Source organism: Lepisosteus oculatus, unplaced genomic scaffold, assembly GCF_040954835.1.
Source record: "Lepisosteus oculatus isolate fLepOcu1 unplaced genomic scaffold, fLepOcu1.hap2 HAP2_SCAFFOLD_82, whole genome shotgun sequence".
NCBI classification, from domain to species: Eukaryota; Metazoa; Chordata; class Actinopteri; order Semionotiformes; family Lepisosteidae; genus Lepisosteus; species Lepisosteus oculatus.
Window position 1 is genome coordinate 1 of NW_027168383.1, and position 11,262 is coordinate 11,262.

Sequence of the window (11,262 nt, forward strand, 5' to 3'; positions counted from 1 at the left end):
CCCGGTGAGCTCAGCACTGCAACTAGTAAACTATTACCCCCGGTCCATTCTTTTCCAAAAGTGAGAAACACCTGTTTTCTACATTTTGTCTGTTTTAAAACCATATCTCTTTAAACCAAACCAAGAGTTTGTCTTTTGCACTGATATTCTGATTCATTTCAATTTCAAAGAAAAAAAAAACATTATCTTCCAAAGCATCATAAAATTGTCCATTCTTCCAGACTCTACTTCTATCTTGTAGTAGTACAGCAGACCTTTCCAGGTGAGCAGATCACAGAGTCCGAAATGAGCTTCCTCCATCAAGCAAAGTACCTGAACATGACTCTGTCTTCATAAAAGCGCCCCTGTAATAAAGAAATTAAATCTGAAATCAAGAGGGCAGTTGCCTACTGAAATACAAGAAGTCATCAATTTTAACCTAGCAACACATTAAAGGCTGCATCTATACAAGTACGATTCTAGAAATGCTCACCAGATTACGTTTTAAGAAGGAACTGCGCCTCAGGTTCCGCCGAGATCTTAACTTGGATGGCAGGATTCAGAGTCCGGAGTGCGGACTGATGGCGCACGGAGGGTCCATATACTGTGGATCCCTCAGTGATCTTCCGCGTATTCAAACCGCCAGCGTGTGACTCCCCTGTCCCCGTGACCTCATTGCTCTGCTCTCTCCTCTGTGCAGCCGAGCTCGATTCACGGTAAAGTGAAAAAATAAGGTGCCCTCAACGTGAGATTTACTCTGGAGCGAGGATAGATGTTACCTTTTTATTATTTAACAGGATGTATGTGATGTGGCGACTAGGTTCAATTTTGTATCCTTTTAAAAGATTAAGGACTGGGGTGAGCGTGATTTACCACCCTTTCAGCTAAGAACCCGACGTGCGCACCGTTTAAGCTGCATAGACTCGGTCGTTTAACTCTTCTCTATTAGCAGGGTTAAGGTTAAAGAAAAAAAACATTGCTGACTTCTTTTTTTTTGCCAGCCGCTAGCGCTGATTAGCAAGGTTTGTATTTCATGTTTTGCAAGTTGCATCCATTTTAAGAAGAACAAGTCGCGTTAAAGACAGGAAATGAATACTTGCATTTAATTAAGTCTAGCTGTAGGCGGTTGTCCATAATGACCAGTTCTGTTCAAGAACACAGAACAAAAAAGGCACCGCTGGGATTCGGACCCAGGATTTCCTGTTTACTAGACAGGCACTTTAACCAACTAAGCCACGGCGCCCTGGGAGTGCTGTCGTTTTGCAGCCACTTGGACACACCACTCAGACACATCTGCATTCGGTGTGTGCTCCGCCTGTTCGCTGAGCAAGTTGCCACCTTTACATACAATAGCAACATCGACACCAAGAGAAAGGATGACAAATGGCTTTTATCTGGAACTTTTCATGTCCAAGGAGCTCAATGTGCATTCTGTGTACAACAGGGCCACTGAACTCCACAATGGCCACTGAACCACAGTAGTGGCTTGCTGGCTTGACATCTCCCAAGGAAAATGTTGAAATCGCATGTGGAACAGGAAAATGATCCTCGAGTACGAGGGAAAAAAAAGAAAAAGATCATCTGGAGCGCGGCAACCCATGTCTGGACAGCCCAGTTTCCTAGATGAGGTGGCCGAGTGGTTAAGGCAATGGACTGCTAATCCACTGTACTCTGCACGCATGGGTTTGAGTCCCATTCTCGTCACTCTCCATGTCTGACATGTGTGCCTGTGTGCCTTTGGCCCTCCTGTTGTTTGCTCCAGTACTAGAGCCGTACATTTCCTAGCGGTGGCTGAACATGGTATAGTAGGCTAACGTCAGTATCGAGCAGTGACAGTAGCAGTATTTACGTGCCGCTGCTGCCAAGTGGCTCTGGTTTGAGACCGCGTTTTCACTTACTTCACTTACTTCACTTACTGCCTTCTAAGGTTAATCACTCTTATTGCTATGAGAATAAAGGTCGTGGCCCCTCAGTAGGAAGAACAGGAGGCTGTAGCTCCACGGTTACTAACCATACTTTATCTAATGGAACTATGGTTTTAATGGATTTGTATTGGCAATGTGGTACAAAAGTTTATGATAGCCTTCCTCCCCAGTGGAGAGGAGTGTGTGCTCTAGTCACGCTACACCACTCCATTCTCATTGTCCCAGTAAACTCTTACTTGTTAAATTCAATGAAGCCCCTTCAGAGGGAGTCAAGGGTTAAACGCGCTCTCAGTTGGGCTGACAGATATGGTCCAGATACTTCTAAAGTACCAGAAGACCATAGACTATTTACTGCAGCTGAAATGATTTTTTCCTCAGGACTGAGTATTCAGGCAGTAGCTAATGCCTGCTGGTTACAAATTACTCGCTATGAAATGTACTCGTTTATTAACATCACGTTAGAAGGCTTAGACGCTATCAGACAAGAATTAAGGGGAGTTAGATTAATGGCACTTCAGAACAGGTTCGTGCTGGACCTACAAAATGCAGCATCTGGAGGAGTCTGTGCTTTAATAGGAGACTCCTGTTGCACATTTATTCCAGCAAATGACAATGATTACGGAAATCTTACGCTTGCTATTCAACATTTGAAAGAACTGAGAGACAAGGTGGACAAAGAAAGAGGCATTAAAGATACACCTGATTTCTCTCTTGGTTAGAATCACTGTTTGGGCCGGGGGGAATGTTTTTTTTCAAGTTACTAACACCGATTATAGTAGCTGTGATACTTGTCTTCCTGTTTTTGTGTTGCTGTTCGACTTGTATTATTCCAATGCTTCGAAATATGATAATGAATATGTTTGCGCATCAGTATGTTCTGATAAAAACGGAAGAATCTGAAGTATGGGAGCCTCCTGGGAGTCCATATGAAGAATCTAACTTTTAATCATTTTCAAGAATAAAAAGGAGGGAATTGTAGTGGAAATCTAATGAGTTAATTGATTCTTAAAAATGTAGAGAGCTTTACAAAAAAATATATTGGTGCTTTTAGATAATATTTCAAGGATATAACTGCTATGCTACAGTACGTGCAGAATTTTAGAAAACAGTTTGTCAACAAAGTACACTGTTTAGGTTAGTTTAGAAGACAATGTACCAAAATAATATATGCTGTCTGGGTCATTAGAATTAGCTGAAAGTAACTGATAAGCTTTGAATAACAAATCTAGTTTTCTTCTCTCGCTCTATGATGTAATCTGTTTTCTCTTAGAGAAAGGGGAAGTTTTAGAAGGGACCAAGTGCTGAACTTTTTTACAGCGCAACGTCTTATAAAAACCCTGTACTGCTTGTAACAAATTGAGTCTCTGGTTGCACTTTGCGAAGTGGCAGCAGGGCTCCCAATATTGCAATATTGAAATAAAGACCTTACTCAGGTGAGAACTCTCTCTTGTGGCTTCCTTGATAGTTATATTTCCATGACACAGCTTTGCATGACAACCCATCTCACCACGGAAAGGAACCTAATAGCTTTTGTAAGAGAGGAGAAAAGGACCTGGCCCGTACGGGGATTGAACCCACGACCTTGGCATTAGTAGCACCACGCTCTAACCAACTGAGCTAACTAGCCTCACGACAGCAATCCTCTCTGTGCTGCAAAAAATCGAACTCAGGGAATTTCTTTTGCCCTCCTTTGAATAGAAAGCCGTGTAATTCAGTGTACGTGCTTTCTCGTGCAGTTTCATGGTTCTTGTAACCCAAATCCTACACTGGCGTGAAGTGACCCCCCATTTCACAGCATTTTTCAGCTGATTTAAAATGTACCTAAAGGAGAAGCATTATTGAAGACCATCAATTACCAAGAGCTTTTGTCAAAAGTTTTTGTGGTCATTTTTAATGACCACAGAGCGCTGTGACCTCGGTTTTACATCTCACCAAAGAGACAGCGCCCTTTTACAACACAGCGTCTCCATCACTATGCTGGGGCATTGGGACCCGCACAGACCTCAGGGTGAGCGCCCCCCCACCGGCACGATTAACACCGCTTCCAGCTGGAAACTTTGTCTTTCCCTGTAGCTCACCCTCATCCGGGTACTGACCTGGCTAACACCTGCTTTGCTTCAGTGGGTTTTCAGTTGCGAGTTGCAAGGGGATGCAAGTGATGGAGCCGCTCGCTGCAAAAGCCACTGCTTTGGCTGGGAATCGAACCAGAGCCTCCCGCGTGGGAAGCAAGAATTCTACCACTGAACCAACAATGCTCAGTGCCCAGGCCTTCAAAAAAGACGCTTTTTTGGTGCTCTGTTAAAAAAGCGTCGACATTACCTATTTCAAAAGGCTTCACTTTCCTAGTCACATTCCAAGGCTCATTGAACCCGGGCTGTTTCCTCCAGCGATATAGTATTGCAGTTAGACAGCACGATGCCTGCAAGACTATGTCACGCTCTGACGAGACTGTCAAAAATTGCTTTCGCCGATTGTATTGCAAACCGGCGGAAGCGGGGTATTGGGAAAAGTTTTCAACTAGCAATAATCGCGCCTCGGCTAAACCTCACAGGCTACGATACTGCAAATGCGCAAAGCTGACGGTTGCCAGGCAACCGCGGGGATCCTATGGAAATCGTTATCAATCGTCTCATGGCATGTCGTTGCTGTAACGCTTCATATTTGTCGTCTCCTTCTTCTAGCTTGAGGTTTTAAATAATTTCATGACAGACAAGGGCTCCGTCGGGAACAAAGGGCGTTGTGAGAAAACCGTTGCTTATTTTAAGCAGCAGAAATACAACCCTTTAAATACAAGATGACAGAACAATGACGAAGGGCGTGCCGGGAGGAACTCATGCACTACAGAGGAAAGGGGGCGGGCACGTACAGTTCACATTCAAGCCACAAGTACTCTTCTCGGATGTTGCACAAACAAATCCTAACGTCCTGAAAGCATTGCAGCATGTTTGTGTCCCACTTCCCGTGGCTGCAGGACGACTGACACGAAGGGACAAACACAATCTGTGGCGTTTAGCGTGACATAGTCTTGCAGGCATCGTGCTGTCTCACTGCAATACTATACCGCTGGAGGAAACAGCCCGGGTTCGATGAGCCTTGGAATGTGACTAGGAAAGTGAAGCCTTTTGAAAGAGGTAAAGCACTGCACAACGGAACTGAGGGAGAATCTTACAGGGGATTCTGATCGGTGTCTGCATACACGCAGTCCGATACGGGTGCTGAAAGCTTGAGCTACTCTCAATGTCATGCTGCCTTTCCTCGGAGTAAATCTGTTACATTGAAAGAATGCTTCTCGCAGGTTCAAAAAGGGACCCTTGTTAATTGGAGAAATCAATGATTTCGAATGAATTCTGTATGCGTTAAAAGACAGCTATACACAGAAAACATGCAGGACACTGCTCATGATGTTTCCCGAGCCGAAACACAGTGCGTTTTTCCAAGCCATCTGACAAAGCCCGCCCACTGAAAACTGCAGCAGATCGTGTAAAGACGTTCAACTTTGTAACTACTGCACGCACAGGAAGCAAAATAAATTCCTCTTTTCAAACTGTCAAAGGTTTGCTTTGCGAACGCTGCAGGACATCGTACAATCTCTTTTGAACGGGGACAAACAATTTCTTATGGGGCGCAGTAAGTACAGACGTTTAAAAAGCTCCACTCATGCCGACGATGCAGCATGAAGAAGCGCAACCTAACGTTTGACAGACAAAAGCCGGGCGCCGCTACGAGCAATATGAAATCAAACTGACAGCACACGGCGTTTCGCGCTGACTCAAAAGTGATCTCGACAGACGCTGTTCTCTGCATAACGCTGAAAGAGCTAAAGAGCGTTTCTATTGAGACGTACTGTAACAAGCTCGTTTCTTTCTACCATGATGTTACCATGACAAAATCTGTCTTTAAACACCTTGCTCAGTCTCTGACGAGACTGTCAAAAATTGCTTTCGCCGATTGTATTGCAAACCGGCGGAAGCGGGGTATTGGGAAAAGTTTTCAACTAGCAATAATCGTGCGTGCTAATTAGAACAACAGCAACGCTGAGCTCTCAGCACCGTACTGAGCCCAGGTGTTTTTCTAAAGCTGTCAGGTGCAGTTCATTTATATGAAGGAAATCTCTTACTGGGTACGATTACAATGCAGTAAGTAGCACAAGCTACTTGGGGAGTAGCCCGATGTGTTTTAAAACGACCCGAGCCAGGCAGGAGTCGAACCTACGATCTCCTAATCCGTAGTCAGATGCGTTATCCATTGCACCACTGTCCCTGGTATAACACTACAGCACTGTAACCCAGTGATCTCAGCCCTGCAACTAGTAATAATAATAATAATAATAATAATAAACTTTATTTTATATAGCGCCTTTAAAGGTGGCTTCTCAAAGCGCTTTACAGGATGACAATAACAATAAATAAGAAGACTACAACAATAAATAAGAAACTTTCACAAGACAGGACACAATTATAATTACAACAATACAACAATAACAATAGAGGAGACCGTGGAAGATGGTATTAAGAAGAGCAGAGGGGTGAAGAATGGAACCAGTTAAGTAAAGGCTTTTCTGAAAAGGAGGGTTTTGAGTCTGGATTTGAAGGAGTTTAGAGAAGGTGACTCTCTAATATCCTTGGGCAAAGAGTTCCAGAGCTTGGGGGCATAGCAGGAGAAGGCCCTGTCGCCCATACAATGTAGACAGGCTTGGGGGACAGTAAGGAGGGCAGAATTTGAAGAGCGGAGGTTGCGAGGTGGGGAGTAGGGCGATAAAAGTTCAGACAGGTATTGAGGTGCCAAGCCATGTAAAGCCTTGTAGGTGAGCATGAGGATTTTAAAGTCTACGCGAAATTTGACCGGAAGCCAGTGCAAGGACTCCAGGATAGGAGTAATGTGAACACTTGCACTAGACCTGGTCAGGATTCTGGCTGCTGAATTTTGGACATACTGCAGCTTGTTCAGAGTAGATTTAGATACCCCAGGGAGCAGAGCATTGCAGTAGTCAATTCGAGAGAAAACAAATATGTTGATCAGCTTTTCAGCCACAGTTAATGATAGCATAGGGCGTAGTCTTGCGATATTTCTAAGGTGGAAAAAAGATGTTTTGACAGTATGCTGTACATGTGGGTCGAATGTAAAATATTACCCCCGGTCCATTCTTTTCCAAAAGTGAGAACCACCTGTTTTCTACATTTTGTCTGTTTTAAAACCATATCTCTTTAAACCAAACCAAGAGTTTGTCTTTTGCACTGATATTCTGATTCATTTCGATTTCAAAGAAAAAAAAAACATTACCTTCCAAAGCATCATAAAATTGTCCCTTCTTCCAGACTCTACTTCTCTCTTGTAGTAGTACAGTAGACCTTTCCAGGTGAGCAGATCACAGAGTCCGAAATGAGCTTCCTCCATCAAGCAAAGTACCTGAACATGACTCTGTCTTCATAAAAGCGCCCCTGTAATAAAGAAATTAAATCCGAAATCAAGAGGGCAGTTGCCTACTGAAGTTCAAGAAGTCATCCATTTTAACCTAGCAACACATTAAAGGCTGCATCTATACAAGTACGATTCTAGAAATGCTCACCAGATTACGTTTTAAGAAGGAACTGCGCCTCAGGTTCCGCCGAGATCTTAACTCGGATGGCAGGATTCAGAGTCCGGAGTGCGGACTGATGGCGCACGGAGGTTCCACATACTGTGGATCCCTCAGTTTTCTTCCGCATGTTTAAACCGCCAGCGTGTGACTCCCCTGTCCCCGTGACCTCATTGCTCTGCTCTCGCCTCTGTGCAGCCGAGCCCGACTCATGGTAAAGTGGAAAAAAATATGCCCTCAACGTGAGATTTACTCTGGAGCAAGGATAGATGTTACCTTTTTATCGTTGAATAGGATGTATGTGATGTGGCGACTAGGTTCAATTTTGTATCCTCTTTAAAAGATTAAGGACTGGGGGTGAGCGTGATTTACCACCCTATCAGCTAAGGACCCGACATGCACACCGTTTAAGCTGCATAGACTCGGTCGTTTAACTCTTCTCCATTAGCAGGGTTAAGGTTAAAGAAAAAAAACATTGCTGACTTCTTTTTTTTTTGCCAGCCGCTAGCGCTGATTAGCAAGGTTTGTATTTCATGTTTTGCAAGTTGCGTCCATTTTAAGAAGAACAAGTCGCGTTAAAGACAGGAAATGAATACTTGCATTTAATTAAGTCTAGCTGTAGGCGGTTGTCCATAATGACCAGTTCTGTTCGAGAACACAGAACAAAAAAGGCACCGCTGGGATTCAGACCCAGGATCTCCTGTTTACTAGACAGGCGCTTTAACCAACTAAGCCACGGCGCCCTGGGAGTGTTGTCCTTTTGCAGCCACTTGGACACACCTTTAGAAAAACATTTTGTTAACAGGCATTCTGCCTCAGCCTAAACACCTATAGCTTGCAAAGCGCATGCTATTAGACAGGCACCTCTGCAAGACCTTAAGAGTCTCTTAAACTAGTGATAGTAAGGTGTTCCCAATGGGTGATGTTCGGCTTTCAAATCATCTCTCCGTGGAAGCGCCGAGATGCAGCTGTTTAAGGCTTAGAAGCAGCTGACTGTTTCACTACCTAGCTGATCACTGTCAGTCAGGGAGCTTAGAGGTGAAAAGCCTGTCTGAGAGACAATTCGCTGTCGATCAGTTCAATATATTCCGTACCAGCTCGGCGCATCCGAGATCATCTTGGTAGCCGTGTAGCTCAGATGAGTGAGAGTGTGTGTGTGTGTGTGTGTGTGTGTGTGTGTGTGTACCACCGTGATTGGATGCCGGCCCTTCTCAGGTCACAGTAAACCTTCTGCTCAAAAAAAGTGAGGTAAAACCTCACTCTGCACAGTAAAACCTAAAAAAATTGAGGTTTTATTTAATCTCTGACCAAGGGAAACATTTCATTTTTTCAAAGAAATGTTTGTTAAAAAATAAAGTCATAGTTCCATGGGATTCAATCATAGACCGTGTGACATGGAAGTCAGGAACCTAACCCACTAAAGCACTACAGAAACATTATCGACAGACAATGTACAGTGTGTACTATTCTTGTGTTGAGGTACATGAATATAATTATATCGTTATTAATTTCTAATTTATAACTTTATTAACTTTATAAATTTATTAACGTTATTAATTAATTTCACGACGCACAGACAGGGCGCGGGGAGCCGCCGCCTGCAAACACAGCTCCAGGCAGGACTCCACTCCGCAGGAGCCGCAGAGCAGAGGAGATGGGCAGAGACCTGAGCTGCTGTTGCTGCAGACGCTGTCTTTTCTGCACTCGGGGTAGGAGTGAATGTTGAGTTGCCCTTAGAAATGAAGCAGAGCACTTCAACGACACGGGTGTGTGTGTGTGCGCCCTGGTGATTCTGGGAGACAGATCGAACCTGGGCTAAAAGAGAGGGGGCTTAGCCCTCTTCCATTTACTAGTTCAAAGTTGTACAACCCATTTGTATCTGCTAGGCGGCGCAGTCGTCGTGCACAAAGAACGCTTTGAAAAGCGTCAAAGGCAAATCATTCTGAGTTGGTCGTTTGTGTTTTCCGTTCAGACGCGAAATGCTGAAATGATCTCTCGGCTCCTCAGTTGTCATTTCTGCTCCGTAAAGGAATCACAGCACGCGTCGGCTTCCAGCACGGTGGGTCGGGACACGATGCCGGGGGTCGGAGAGAGCGATGTCTTCCTCGTTAGTATAGGACCTGTCACCTGTCCCCACCTGTCACGCGGGAGACCGGGGTACATCAGGACGCGCATTGAAGTGAAAGCAGGATGCGCTGCGACATGCACTGTGCAGATCCCGCCACACTAAGAGGTGAGTGGGTCTGTTCGATCACAGCGCTAGGCGAATCCCCAATCCCCTTTTGTGCGTGGCGACAAAAGAAGTCTGAAGTCTGTTTCCACCCGGGGACCTTTCGCGTGTGAGGCGAACGTGATAACCACTACACTACGGAAACAGTGGTAAGATGTGCCCAGCGGCCCAGTGCTGAGCTTCGCCAATGCGATTCAGCGGCTTCCAGTGCCTTTATTGGAGTGCGCTGATGGACCGTGCTCTCTCTCCAGAGACCAGCACGCCTGTCATGGACGGAGCAGGAAAGGCGGCGCCACATTCTACAGCCCTCTCCACGCAATCGACGAAATCGGGCTACTGAAGTGGAGATAATCGCCTCTCCAGAAAGTGCAAATATCATCTTGGAGAGTATAAATCCTATTGCCGAAGGTCAGCCCTGTCTACCAGAGTAACCCTCCCACCTCCTGCAGCGATGGTCAGCTCGTCTCACACGCGAGAAGTTTCGGCTGGAAACAAGCACCCCCTCTTCTCGCACGTTTTGCACGTTTGAGTAGTTTTAATGCGGCTCCTTCGTACACAGTGCTGATCTTTTGGAAAGCAGGAGGCAAAACTGACACGTTCCCATACCAAAGTCGAACCCGGGCCGCCTGGGTGAAAACCAGGAATCCTAACCGCTAGACCATATGGGAGCGCACAATCATGCTGTTCCGGGCATCATGCAAGCAAACTACAGAAATATGAGAAAACACGCAAGAGAGTTGTCACTCAGAGTGTCGAAGGGTCGATGTATACTGGGACTCAGTTGAAATGCAACGTCAGGACTTTTCCGAATTATGTCACATGAAGAGAGCACAGCCTTTTCCGCCTTGCCACGTGTGTATCGGTAACTCGCCGTGATCGTATAGTGGTCAGTACTTTGCGTTGTGGCCGCAACAACCCCGGTTCGAATCCGGGTCACGGCAGAATAGGGGCGTCTGCTTTTACTACTTGCACGAATGAAGGCAAAAAAAATCCAATCGATGTGAACGAACGGCGCTTTACAGAGGAGTACTGCCTGACTGGATCGTTGATGAACGACAGAGGCCACTCCGACCTCTTCTCGGGTTTCTTCAATGACTTACTAAGGATCTTCTTCACATTCGCCCATGCAGGGGAAGCCAGTTACACCAAAGCAAACGCAGGAAAGTGCAATTCAAGCAGAGACCAGAAGGGACTTGTTTACACCGAGAGTGATCGGAGAATGGAACAATGCGCCCAGCCCTGTTGCTGGAGCCGATTCTTGATGAGATCTTGGGCTCACTAAGAAGCCCCCGCTGGATGCTAATCTTTCTGTTGTTCTTGCAGGTCCTGCGCTGCTTTTGAGCCGACAGAGCTCGTCCTGGTCTGTCGGCACAGCCCAATTGCAAATGATCGGCTCCGCGTACAGAAGGAACGTGCGTTTGGTACAAGAGTGCATGAAGGCACCGGAAATACATTGGGAACAAATGACCGGTCGCTCAATACCTCTGTGAAGTACAGGAGCGTGCAAAACGTGGCTGTTTCCGCCCGGTCTCAAACCGGGGGACTTTTCGCGT

At 45.6% G+C, this 11,262-nt stretch overlaps 6 non-coding genes across 6 annotated transcripts; 1 reads left to right on the top strand and 5 right to left on the bottom strand.

Moving 5' to 3' along the window:
- Nucleotides 1-1,148: 1,148 nt before the first annotated feature.
- Nucleotides 1,149-1,222, bottom strand: trnat-agu (transfer RNA threonine (anticodon AGU)). The gene has a single exon. It is a non-coding gene; the product is annotated as a tRNA-Thr (tRNA).
- Nucleotides 1,223-3,457: 2,235 nt separating this feature from the next.
- Nucleotides 3,458-3,531, bottom strand: trnas-acu (transfer RNA serine (anticodon ACU)). The gene has a single exon. It is a non-coding gene; the product is annotated as a tRNA-Ser (tRNA).
- An 809-nt stretch (nucleotides 3,532-4,340) lies between these two features.
- Nucleotides 4,341-4,482, bottom strand: LOC138235610 (U4 spliceosomal RNA). The gene has a single exon (XR_011188287.1). It is a non-coding gene; the product is annotated as a U4 spliceosomal RNA (small nuclear RNA).
- A 1,335-nt stretch (nucleotides 4,483-5,817) lies between these two features.
- Nucleotides 5,818-5,959, bottom strand: LOC138235539 (U4 spliceosomal RNA). Its single transcript, XR_011188217.1, has one exon. It is a non-coding gene; the product is annotated as a U4 spliceosomal RNA (small nuclear RNA).
- A 2,189-nt stretch (nucleotides 5,960-8,148) lies between these two features.
- Nucleotides 8,149-8,222, bottom strand: trnat-agu (transfer RNA threonine (anticodon AGU)). The gene has a single exon. It is a non-coding gene; the product is annotated as a tRNA-Thr (tRNA).
- A 2,356-nt stretch (nucleotides 8,223-10,578) lies between these two features.
- trnah-gug (transfer RNA histidin (anticodon GUG)) lies at nucleotides 10,579-10,650 on the top strand. Its single transcript has one exon. It is a non-coding gene; the product is annotated as a tRNA-His (tRNA).
- The last annotated feature ends 612 nt before the right edge of the window (nucleotides 10,651-11,262 follow it).